Below are 14328 nucleotides of genomic sequence, written 5' to 3'. Positions count from 1 at the left end.
GAATCCCCTCCCCCCCCTCTTGGTAGCCTTGGGACATTCACTTAGGATTAACAACCTAACTACTAGACTCAACAGTTATCATGTGGAGAATATGCATCATGTTTTTGTCTATGTTCTTTAGCAATTAAAACTTAGGTTTACTTTGATGACATATTTCAATTGAATTATTTTAATGTTAAATTGCCTATGAAAGCTTTGCTTAATTCTTAATTTATTAAAGTAAAAGCCATATCAGAAATGACATTCCTTCTCTCATTTTGTGAAACTTATGGTTGGATAGGAATAATTCTCTTTTTATTGGTGTTAGTATGAATCATCATAGGATTGTTCAAAATGTGAAAGACAAGGTTTTAGCTCTTCATTCTGTTAAGTTGTTCTCTATCAAGAACTTTAAAAATTATCCTTTTGTTGTGTCTGCTTTAGGTCTTAAGTGCGAGGTTTATCATCCTTCCAATAACATAGGTTTATTTATTGGACCAAACCCTCTAATAGCTTTTATAAGTTGAATGTGAACGATGTTATCATTTGGTACTCTTTGGGATGTGGTGGGGTTATCAGAGATAGTAATGGTAGTTTAATTATGGCTTTTGCTGGTCCTTTACAGAATTTTGATGTGAATTATATTATCATCTCGGCTATTCTCCATGACTTAAGATTATGCATTTCCCTTGACTTAGCAAATATTGTTATTGAAGTTGATTCCAATTATAATTTTCATTTTTAAAATTCTGATGTTGACACGATGTGCAATCCTGCTTTATTTAATCCATTGATGGATATTAAAAACTTTTTCATTTTTATGAACTACTCTTTCTATTATATTTGCAAGGAGGGAAATGCTTGTATTACTTGGCTTGCCAATTGGGAGTGTGATTTGGATTGTTTCTTTGATTTGCCTGGCTCTAACCTCCCTGCTCCACAGAAAGGGCTTTTAAGATTAGATCAAATTGGTATGCCCTATATTAGAATTTAATGTTTATTGTTTGCTGGAGCCTGGGGTTTTCCTTTCCTTATTTTTGGGGGATGGCGCTTGGTTGGTTTTTGTGTGATTTTATTTCTATTGGCTACTCTTTTTCTATTTTGTAGGCTATCTTGGCTCTCGGTCTGAGTTTGTATGTCCTAGTATGCTCGATTTGTGTAGTCTTATTATGATTATTTTTGGGGGTGCTAGTGTGGCCTTATCACTTTATTAAAGAAAGAACTAACTTTAATTGGCGTAGTAAAAGTAGAATTTAGGATAGAGTCAATAGAATCTTTACCTAACCATCTATCTTGCCAGAAAAAAATATTACATTCACCAAGCCCCCAAGAAATAAAGTGCTCCACCTCCTATTTTACCTTGCAAAGCCTTTTCCAAACTTTAGAGTCCCAAGTTTAGGAGAGATATTAGTCGGATGATTTCCCACACAATATTTAGAAATCATAAAATTAGCCCACATATTCTCTTTAGTGTGTAAATTATATCAAAGTTTAAAGGAGAAGGCCTTACCAAGGTCATGTAAATTCTTGCAACCAAGACCACCTTCATCCAGAATGCCACAACACTTCTCCCAAGCAGCCCAAGTAATTTTAGAAGTAGATGAAGTACCATTCCAAAAGAACTTGTTAATAAGATTGTGGATCCTACTGCAAACAACATGAGTAAGAAAAATAGTTTGAAACATATAAACTGGTAAAGAACAAAGAACACTTTTGATCAGAGTAACTCTACCACCAAAACTAAGAAAATTAGAGTCTCAAGATAAGAGCTTATTTTGAATAGAAGCAATAAGATCGTGAAACAAAAACGTCTGCCTTCTACCTTTAAACAGAGGAACACCAAGATACTTGATGGGAAAGTTAGAATGAGTAAAATAATAGCATCCTTAATAGCTAAAATATGATAATTTAAAATCCTCTTAGAAGTAATAAAACAACTTTTATTTTTGCTAAAAGAAAGGCCACTAACCATTTCAAAATGATTGAAAAACTCCATAATTTTATAATCTCTTTTAATAGTCACATTAGTAAAAATAATAAAGTCATCTGCAAAGCATAAATGGGATATATGGAAATCTCCCAAAGTTCTAAAGTAGAGACCAGGATTATTCTCAAATAAATTAAAGAGACCCCTAGAATGAAACTCAGCCACAATAATAAAAAAGGCAGGGGAGATAGGATCACCCTGCCTTAATCCCTGAGAAGATTTGAAGAAACCATGATTAGAACCATTAACAATGATGAAAAAATAGATATTTTTAATACAATTCTTAATAAGATTAATAAACACAGAGTTAAAACCAAAAATCTCAAAGATAAAGTAAATAAAATTCCAATCAATATTGTCATAAGCCTTAGCAATATCATGTTTCAAAATCACATTTCCCCCTCTAACCCGAAAATCCAAATCTTGATATAATTCTTGAGCCAAAAGAATATTATCCGTGATAACCCTACCTTTCACAAAACCTATCTGATAAGGAGAAATAATTTTAGAAAAAATAGAAGAAAGATCATTCATAATAATTTTAGAAACCAATTTGTTGAAGAAGGTATAGAGGCTAATAGGACGAAAATCATTCCAAGTTTGAACATAATTATTCTTAGGAATAAGTACTAAAGTAGTAGAAGTAAAAAATTTAGGGATAGGATTACTGGCAAAAAAATTCAAAATAGCAGCAAAAATGTCACTATGAATAATGTGCCAACAATTTTTAAAGAAAAGACTCGTGAAACCAGCAGGTCCCGCCATAGACTCGCTATTCATTCACAACAAAGTTTATTTAACCTCCTCAAAATAGGGGGGCCTAGAAAGAGAAGCATTATCCTCAAGGAATATAAGGTTGGGAATAAAAGAGTGATCCATAACTTGAATAGGATTGAAAACTTTATTGAAATGTGTTTGAAAATGAAGCACGTCTAAATTAGCAATTTCAACAAGGTTGTCAGAATAGGAACCATCCTCCCTTTGGATGTTGTTGATATTATTCTTAATCCTTTTTCTCTTAGTTAAGGCATAGAAATACTTAGTATTATTATCACCCTCAACCAAGTGCTTAGCAGCAGCTTTCTATTTCCAAAAGACCTCTTCTAGAGCTTGAAAATTAAAAAGATCCAGTTTATACTACTTTAACAAAGAAAAATTAGCATCAGTAGGGTCATTTTGATATGAAATCTCATTAGTATTCACACATTATTCAGCTTATAAAATATTATAAAAGAATTTCTAAAAACATGGTGATTCCACAAATTCAAAACTTGTTTCAACCTCTTAAGCTTGAACCAAAGTCTATTCATACCAAAAATAGAGTTATCCGAGTATAAAGGAGCTTGCTAGTTATATTGAATAAAATCAAAAAAGGAATCATTAAGTAACCGCATATTTTCGAATATAAAATGAGAGGATTCATTAAAATGTCTATTCTTAATGGTAATAAGCAAAGGAGAATGGTCATACAAAGTTCTACTAAGATGCTGCACATTAGTGAAATTAATAGAATTAATCCAAGAATCATTAAAAAGCACATGATCAAGCCTTTTCCATAAATGACCCCTATTCAAGGTAAAGTTATTACCAACAAACCCAATATCAATCAAATTGTACGACAAAATCATATTATTAAAATCAGCCATAGAACGATAAGAAGGGGAAGAACCACCAATCCTTTTAAAAGGGGAAGTGATAGCATTAAAGTCGCCACCAACTAACCAAGGAAAATTACATATACTATAAAAATTCATAAGCTGATCCCATAACATCTTTCTAATGTAAAGAGAAGAGGCAGCATACACAAAAGATGCACATCAATGAAAATTAAAAGACTCAATTTTGCAATGCATGACATGATTAAAATCTCCAATAACATCAATTTTAATCAGATTTTTCCAAAAAAACTCAAATTTTGTTAGCCACATTCAAAATAGCATAGTTAAAATCCAAAAACTAAGAGGTGCTTAACAACCAAGAAGTAGGGATAAGAGGTTCAAGTAAGACAAGAATAGAAATATTCTGCACACGACATAACTTTTTAACACGAATTCTAAAAGACGGACAACCAATGCCCCTCACATTCCAAATAATGGTACTAAACATAAAGAAAGATTAATGAGAAGTATTCAAGCGAGTGTTTCTAGTAGTGTTTCTAGGAGGTTGCAAAGAGATATGCTTTGGCATCCGCCCTCTTTTACTATGAAATTTAAAAAAAACTAGTGTCATTATCATCCTTGGCAAAAAATTTAGCAGCAATATGCATCTCCTCAGAATCAAAAAGAGCATCACTATTATAATTAGAAGTTGAAGGAGTCTTACTATCATTATACTGAACCCTATGGATATTAGGACATTCATCCTCCATAAATATACCATCATCCTCCAAACTATCAGTAGCCTTCATAACAGGTTCTTTAGAGCAATTATAAGGTAGAGGACAATGATCCATAGAATTAAAATCATCATCTTCTAAAGCCATGTCATTCCTGTCACCTTCAATAATAGCCTAATGAGTGTCAACATTAGTTTCCTTCACAGATTCCTGAATATTTAAAGGATTAGAAATCATAATATCAATAGAGTCAGACACATTGTGATTAATAATGCAAGAAAAAGATGTTCCATCATTAGGCAAAGCATGGACCATAATCTTCTCACAATTAGTAGAAGGAATATTAAAAAAAATAACTCCATGATCATGAGGTACATTGACATTATTAGAGAAAGCATTTAAACCAACTGGAAGAGGTTCTTTCTGAGTTCCCACCAATGGTTCCTCAATCAGTTGAGAGAGCTTAAAGGTAATATCCACCAAAGGAACTGGAATATCTGCACTTTATTTCTTTCTTTTATGGAGGTGGCATTAGGGTTTGCTATTTAGTAGACTAAATGAACTCCAAATGACTTACAATACAAACCCTAAGTCAACCATGACTCAAGGTCTAAGCCCTAGCAAATTTGGTTCATCAAAGTCTTCCTAGGGTTTTTAATAAATTTTTAAAATAAATACATCTACATTTTTTGAAATTTTATAAGTGGTTAATTAGACCAATACATGAGGTCAAATTAGTGCCTAACTAACCCTTATACACTATTCTAAAAATCAACACAATCAAAACCCTAATGGATATACATGGATTTGATTTTATTGAATTTAAAGTTTCCAGGTTAATTTCTCACCAAGAAATTTAGAATCACAATTGAATCCCTCTCTAAGTTCAAATTGCCATGAATAATTTTGGCCATGTGCCAAACAAATCCATGAATCATCCCTATAAATTTGAGCAAAATGGATTTACTTTCATCAAATAATTTCAAAATTAAAATGGGGAGTATTTTTTAAATTACTCTTCATGCATGCAAAATTTGACCCCAAACCCTAGAGCTTTTGTAGTACTCATCTAGACATATTTATAAAACCCTAGATCTCTAAAATTTGATAGGTGTATAAGGAGTTATGAATTTTTAAGTAATTAAGTTATTTATGTTAATTAAATGCTCTAGAAATTGAATTACATAATCAGATAGACTGACTGTGTAATATTTAATTAAAAAGAGGTGAGACCCTCACATAGTGTGGCTTTAATTATAGCTATATAAGCAAAGATTTGATGGCTGAAAGATGTTGGATCAAAATAATGGGGGGAAGCATAATAACCTATCACTACAAGAAAAATGTTAATTTTCGGTGAAACTTTTGATGGACGGAACATTCAACCAAAATGAATTCGTCTGCAATTCTGTCAAATTTTCTGACAAACTTTTGATGAAATATTTCTAACAGATTTTCTAACATACTTTCGACGCAATTTTTGAAATTATTTCCGGCAGATTTTCTGTTGGCCTTTCTTGTGGATTTCTGATGAAATTAAAAATTTTTTAGAAAATGGAAATTAGTAATATTTAAAATTATTCATTTTGTTAAATTAAAAGAAATATTACAAAAATAAAATAAATTAAAAAGTTTAATAATTTATTGCTAAATTAAATATAATAATTATTTTGATCTTAAGAAAACTTAGCTTTTAAATATAGTAATTATTTTAAATAGAAATTAAATTAAACCATTTCAAATTAATTTAATTATTTTGAATTTTATTAAGTTTATATTTTAAATAAAATATAAACTCAGATTATAAATATTTTAAATAAATTATATTAAATATATTAATTATTTTAATCTTTTAATATATTAATTATTTTAAATAATATAAGACGATTCTCTGCCGCACCGGGTAGTGGTGGAAAGAGTTTTTGTAAAGGCATCTCTGTCTTACTGTGGGTGCTAAAGGAGAGTCACTAGTGGTATTAGTGCAATACTCGAAGGGTGCCTCTGGGGAGTGGATGTAGGTCTAGTTTTGACCGAACCACTATAAATCTGGTGTTCTTTACTTTTCCTCTTTTTATTTTGTTTATCATTTACAACTTGTGGTTGAAAAATCTTTTTTCTAAAAAATTCACTAATAATTAAGTTTTAATTTTCAAAGTTTAAAAAGAGGGTTAATTTTTTTTTTTAATTATTAATTCACCCCCCCCCCCTCTTGGTTAGCCATTGGGACATAAGCTTAGGTTTAACAACCTAATTCATTGTGAACGTATCTCAACAATTTTGCTAGCCAAAGTCGACCAAAGGGTTAAGCTGGCTAGGATTGATCCTTAGGTACCCAATGTTCAGTCCAAAGGGTTTGGGTTCCTTGGGTTCACCTATATCACTTGAATTAAAAGAGGAGACCTATATGTCAAGTTTGATCAACCTATGTTGACTTGGTTAACTAGGTTTGACCAGACCTTGGTATTGAATCCAATATGTTCCAAATGTTATTTAAAACTTATTGGAACAAATGGTAGGTCAATCATTAGTCTTTAAGCATTAAATTTCATTTAGGGTTCCTTTAAATCAAATTTAGGTTTAACATGGATTTGGTCAACTGTGGACAAGCATGGTCCACCAATGGCTCAATCATGTTTAGTTATGAAAGGTTTTAATGTTTATAGGGTATTGAATGCTTTGTCATTGTTTAGTGTAACTCATATGCATGCCTGAAGATGTATAGTAAAATGGGCTCTTAATTATCAAAGTGATCGATTATGGTCAACCTAGCTCAATCAAAGGTCCATTTAGTTCTATATATTATCAAGAGTGGTTATAAATTTCGTACGAGTCAAATTTAGGTATTAGATTGATGTTTATATTATGATTCAGTCATATGAAGAAATTTATAGTTTAAGGATCTCATGGGTCAAACTATGTCAACCATAGTTAAACATGAATCCAAGTGAGTTCGAATCAATTTAATGATGACTTCAAACAATGTTGCACGATTTTTATAGGTTTCTATGGTGTTTAAATCAATATGCTATGTTGAGTGGCAAGGATGGTAAATATTTAAAGTTTTTGAACATAAGGAATAAGCTTTAGGTTTTAGAGTTTGGAACGAGATGGAGGACTCGATAATGATTAGGTAATCTCTAGGGATATGTATAATAAAAATGTTAATCATCAAACACCATTTCAAGTGCCTTAACTAAGGTTTTGATCCAACTAAAAATTCCCTGTAAGAACAAAATATCTGAAGGCTTTAAAGTTTGAACTTTAAACTAGATTTTTAACAGTGGATTTAAACCCGACTTTGATTAAATATTTGAAGTAATTGAATGAATGACGGATTAATTGATTATTTAAGTGTTTAAAATGATTGAATGGTTGAATTAAAATTATTTGAATGTGATAAAAAAGGCTTAAGTGTTGATTGAATGGTTTAGGTGTTGATAATGATTGAATATTAAAATGAATGATTGAAAGTTTATTGATTGAACACTATGAATAAATTTAGTTCTTTAAATGGAATCCAAGGATTTGAACACCATATTGAAGCTTTGATTGAAGACTTGACCTCATACCAAAATGAGGTAATGAGCCAAGTAGAGTTGTACTGTAATGGAAAGTATTTGAGTCTAGAAGATTTAGGGACAAAGGAACTTCAACAAGATGGAGAAAACCAAGTACAAAATGCTAGTATTTAACAAGAAACTCAACATGCACAAACTAATATACCAAGACTCTAGTGATAGCAGCTCCTTGGATCCTACAAGACCCTTAGTGGCTCTTTTCAATAACTATTCTTATAATTGAAGTGCATAGTTTTGCAACACTTTTCAGGACACCAACTAGTCTACACATCTAGCCTCCTAAAGATGAACCATGGACAACAGTGCTTAAAGGGCAAAGCAATAAAAGATATTTTTATAAAAATTAAATGAGATTGCACCAATGGAAGAGTTAGCAAGTGTAGATTTAGTTGTTCAAACCATAATAAACTCATATCAGTAATGCAAAAAAGTGGTAGTAGTTTTTTATAGTGAATGGAAAAAAAGGCAGTAATAGGTGAGCTCAAAAAGAGAAAAGAAGAGTTAGAAAAAAGTATTACTACTATTTGAAGAGATGATTGGAAAGCTTTATAAGTTGATTGCTGCCCTTAGAATCAACATGCTTTAATTGCTCTCAAAGACTCAAATGGGAGAGGTATTGGAAATAGTAAAGCCTTCTAACTAAGAACAAAAATATAACGGACACCAATCTTGCTCATTATCATAAGAGGGTAGGTTGAGTAAAAGTGGAAATAAAGTGTACTACAAGGTTTTGCCCGCTAGATCAATTTAGACCTCATTGCGACATATTCAATGAGCATAAGTGTTAAATCATATCGAACATATAAAATGTTAAAGATGTTATTTCTTTTGTCATAATCGCATATATAATTGTTTATCCATAGACAAAAAGTTACTCAGAAGAATCAATTATATATATATATATATATACAAGGTTTTGAAAATCGGACCGGACAACGAACCGGAAGAAAGAGAGGTTCATGGTTCGACCGGTTCGACCGGTCATTTGACCATATATATATATATATATATATATATTGCATCTTATTTGCTTTTGTGTTAACTGCAAAATTATATAGAAATATTTGCATGCCACATTATGTTAGCTATACATATAATTAGAGAGCACACACTTTTGTTTAGTTGTGATTATTCTTTATTTTATGTGGAGATTGTGAAAGCTATATATATTATATTCCTTATTAGAGCTACATTCTATCAAGCTAAGACTTGACTTAATTTTATTTATTTATTATTATAAAACTTGTTGTGAGGTTCTCGTCATTATATGACGTAGTCTCTTCCTAGTTTTAGGAAGATACGATTATTTTAACATATTTTGGTTGTTAGTGAATCCTTTTCTGAGGTTTGGACTAGGCATCGATGTAGGCCAGTAGGGACCGAAACACACATAAATCAATATGAAATAAAACAAAAATATAGTATCACAATAAAGCAGACTAATATATATCAAGCTATGTTTAAAACCATCAACAAGAAAACTATTATTTAATGTTATGGAAGAACTATCCACACTTTGGATGCCAATGATTTTTCCTTTGGCATTATCACCACATACAACATGTCTACCATCGTGATTCTTAAGTTCTTTAAATTTAGCTTTATCCTCATCATATGCATTGAAGATACATTGATGAAGTAAAATATGTCTTCTTTGATTTTACTATGAAGGAATTCCAAAAAAACAAATTACGGGTAAATGTTTAAAACCCAACTAAATTTCGGTCCACATTCATAATATGATAAAGAAACATAAAATTAACATGTGTTACATTTTGGTTTTTTGGATTCCAAACAAACAAGAAATTTGCATGTAATTTCTTAGCTTAACAATCAAATGAAAATGTCCCTTCATGCCCCATGAATTGCATCAAATATTTGTGTTTGCATGAGGTTTAAGTTTATGTAATTTATCATGTGAAATAGTAGAAGATCTACTTCTATTTCTATGAGAGAAAGAATTATGAATATGTGATTTCTCAAGTAAGTTTAAATTAGCTCGATATCTGTTAACCAGCTTTGTGATAACTGATTTTCTGTTTCATTACATACTAATTTTTTTCTATGATACCAATTGATAAATGTTATGACAACCCGAGAGATTGCGAGGGGGGGGGGGGGGGGGGGGGGGGGGGGGTGACTTGGGTTGTATGAAAAAGTGTGGTAACTTAAAATCTTAGGATGCAACACACATTTACAAAGTGCTTAGTTCTTTCTTTAGAATTAAAATTTTTCTTTAATATTTTATAACTTATATGCAATTGTTCAATAAAACATAATAATTCATCAAAAGAAAAGTGATATACCTATTCATCACATGAATCACCTAATCCTTCATTAGCCATTAAGCATAGATTTGTGATTTTTTGCTCCATCTCAATCTTCATCAAGTCCGGGTTTGAGTTAACATAAATAGCATGCTGGGGTTTTATTTTATTCTTTTTTGTTTCTCTTTTATCCTTAACCTTGTCCTTTTGTGATAGAATATTTAGATTAGGTCATTCCCAGTTAATTTAGCCTAACTTTTTAAATTCAAAATATGTAATATCTAAAGAAGCTTTATTAACCTTTCTACCTTTACCCTTCTTATTGTTGTCTTCTCTTATTTTTTCTATAAACTACTCGTTCATTAGTGTTATGTCTTCATCACCAACACCTTCCAAATCACTATTATCCATCTCATCCATCTTCAATGTTGTTACTTCTCCTTTTTTTTTCCTTTCATCTGCATCAACTTACCTTTGACTAACCTTTATTCATACAATATCAATAAGTCAAGTAAATGTTCAATAGAATAAGTGGTTAAATCTTTAGATTTAAAAATAGACATCATACAGGCATCCTAAGATTCAGGCAAACATCACAATATTTTATTAATTTAATTTCTTAGCATTGTTGAAATCTCTACTTAACACCTGCAGTGAAGTGATACTTTTTCTAAAATTAGTATGCATGCCAAAGATATTTTTATTTGTTTGCATGTGAAAGAGTTTATAGTTGTGTAATAAAATATTCATACAAAATTATTTTACTTCATTTGTCTCCTCATAAGTAATATATAGTATATGCGAAATTTTCTTCCCTATTACGCAATTACATACATATAATCCTCAAAGTTTAACAAACAAAAAGAATAATTTAAGCATTTTGAGTTCAATTGTGCCAAATCTCTATCACTGAAAGGAAGTTCAATTTTTATATCATTTTCTACTCGACGGGATGATGTATATCCTAAAGATTTCACATTCCATAGTCAATTAATTATATTAAACTAGTCATTGCATTTCTCAAAAATTAAAGAGGATACTGTCAAATGATGGCAATCGGGTAATCAAATACACTTCTAAAGTATTAACATTTCCACAATGTTCCATAAATAGACCTTATTTGGCGTTAAAACCTATCGAGCAAGTAACCTCTCTGATGCTTGAATGTATATGCATGGCACACTTAAGATGAGGGTGAATTGATGTATATTCAAATATTATAATTTATTAGCAAAAGCTATAAACACTAATATTTGAAGTTATGTTTTACAAATAGAAAATACAAGACTAAGCTTTTTTAGTAAATCTTTAAAGAAAACATTTTTAAAAAATTATTCTTCGAAAGTTAAAAAATATATATATTTTTTTTACTTTTCAATGTTACTGATTTAATTCAAGAGTAACCCAAATCTTCATTCCAACACATATAACCACACATGCAATAACAATGTAAATAAGAAAAAATAAAAGAGAAAAAAAGTAAATTATGCAAACTGGTTTGTAGTGTTCCAGCCAATGGGCCTACACGTCCACTCCCCTTGTCTTCTAATTATGAATTTCACAAGCATTCTCTCCTTCTGTTGCCAACAAGGTGGAAAAACATTTCTCCTTTGTAGGATAATTGATTTTCTCATTTTTCTCCTAACAAGGTCGAGATACATCCCACATTCATGAGTAATGGAGTCACCCACTACATCACTTTTCTTCCATGAAAAGTACACAACCCTAGCAGCTGAACTAGATCTACAAGATACACAAAACCTCCAATAGATGTGCATTGTATTTACAATAAAACAATTACAGCTCTCCACTAAGAGTTCTAAATGCTCAAACTAGGGGAAAAGAAGAATATTATTTGAGAAAAAACCAAGGCAAAATCTCATGCAAGCTTCTTCAATTTAAGTTCGCTCTTATTTTCCTTACCTTTTAATCTATTTTTCATTCATGTGTGTTCATAATTATTACATAAATTATATACCTAGCACAGTATAAGAAGACTAAAAATATATATAATTTTAATGCCTTTTAGGGATCTTCTACTCTTTGATGACTTTCCTCCGATTTAGGCTGAAAATGCTTTTGTAATTATCATCCAATATGAGTCCAGTATTATTTGGCCTTCACCTCTGGATTACCTAAAATATTAGCTTTAAAAAAAAAATCTACTCACAAATCCATAGCTCAATATTACAACTAGTAATATTTATAATCATCAAATACTAATAATATTATCTGGCACATGACCAACAAAATCCACGATACTTCTACTAAAAGTGAAAAATATACGGCTACTAACAAAACATAGAAAATCAACGATCACTTCAATGCATGAAATTTGACACCACTAACACAATCAGCCAATACATCAACCATTTTCCAAGACTAACTTCGGAGATTCAGGATCTTCATTTGAGGAATAGCAAAGTAAAAGCTCTCAAAAGAATATTAAAGTTTCATTTGGGACAGTTTTCTTATTAATTTAAGCGGTAGTTTTTTAATACAAAAATTAAAAATCGGCAAAAAATCCATCCCAAACAAAACCTAAATCTTTAAATTATAAGGTTTGTTAGAGAAGAAAGACTTGATGTAGGAATAAATTTTCACTAGAAATTCTCTCTTCTAATGAATTCAAGTATTAAAATTATCAATCTCTCAATCAATCAAAAACTCAATTAATATTGATTGAAAATTCAAATTTAAAATGATTGGTCACGTTCATACAACATGTAAGTTAAAAATATAATCATTAAAATATATGAATTGATAAATTAAATTTTAAAATCTATTATATGATGCCATCATATTAATTTAATTATTAAATAATATAAATAATATAAATTAAACCTGTTGATTTACTTCAAAATAAAATGCCTCATTATCATCATATCTCAAAATGACATTTAAGAAAAAAATAAAAAATAAAAAGAAAATTCATCATACAGTACGAAGAATATCAAATAATACAATCCAAGGATAAATCTTAATTAAATGAATACTTAGATAATCGAGTTCAATATATTCAAAACAACAATTCTTAATCAAATATATAATTAAGCTTATTTGTTAATTTATGCTTCATTTAGAATAACAATTTTTCCTGCTTTCTAAAAAGACTTTCTAGTATAAAATATTTTTAAACTAAAATTTTTGTATGAAAAAACTACTTTTAAAATAGAAAAAATAGAAAAAAAAATCCCAAACAAAACCTTTATTAGTGTTCAAATTTAATTTTTTTTTTTAAAGAGCAATAAATGCATTAATATAAAAAGAAGAAAATAGAAACTATAATGTTGATTCCTCCTTCAATATTTTTTTTTTTAAATGGAAGAATCTTATTCAAACTCAAATCTTCCCAAATGAAATTGCTAGCCATAGCATAATTAGCACACATATCAGCTAACATATTGCTACCTCTATCAACACAACTAAAGATGACTTAATTAAATTCTTAAAAAAAAAATCAAAGTCCTTTACTCCCTTGAAGTCATCAATTCGAGCCTTATGAAGCCTCCTCATTACATTTGCATTGTCACCTTCAATGATTGCTCCCATGTATTTGAACATCCAATCTTTGACCACTTATTTCAATGACTTTATAGCTAATAGCTCCAATTGATAAATGTCCCAATGTATGCATGATTTTCCAAAAGCCATAAGAATCTCCCTTTGCTATCACGTATAACACCTCCAATGCCAACTATATAAAAGTAACCAAGTACAACATCTAAATTGATTTTTAACCAATCGGGTGGAGGGGGATATCAAGAATTAGACAGCCTAAAAGGCTGGTTAGCATCCCATAATTCCGAATTAGAGTTAACAATCAATTTAGAGATTGAAGAAAAATTGACAGCATTAGCAATCACCAACATTGCACCTTCTACCACTTTATCATGAAGAAACTTGTTCCTAGCTTTCCATGAAAGATACATAACATTGAAAAACAAATTGAGAAGCATACCATTATGTTTTGCCATTGAATCCATACAGTCACATCAATCTTCAAAGCTTTCGAACAATGGAATTCCAAATCCCCATTTGTTTAGTTGTGACATTACCTCCTGCATCTTGCTACATTTTACTATAACATGTTCCATATCTTCAATGCCGTCCAAACACCTTGGACAAACTTCAACGTCTTGCAATCTTCTATGGGCTAGATACTGAAAAGTTGGGATTGCT

Source organism: Dendrobium catenatum, unplaced genomic scaffold (genome assembly GCF_001605985.2).
Source record: "Dendrobium catenatum unplaced genomic scaffold, ASM160598v2 fragScaff_scaffold_522, whole genome shotgun sequence".
NCBI lineage: Eukaryota > Viridiplantae > Streptophyta > Magnoliopsida > Asparagales > Orchidaceae > Dendrobium > Dendrobium catenatum.
The sequence above is the reverse complement of the archived record's forward strand: the minus strand, read 5'-3'. Positions refer to the sequence as shown.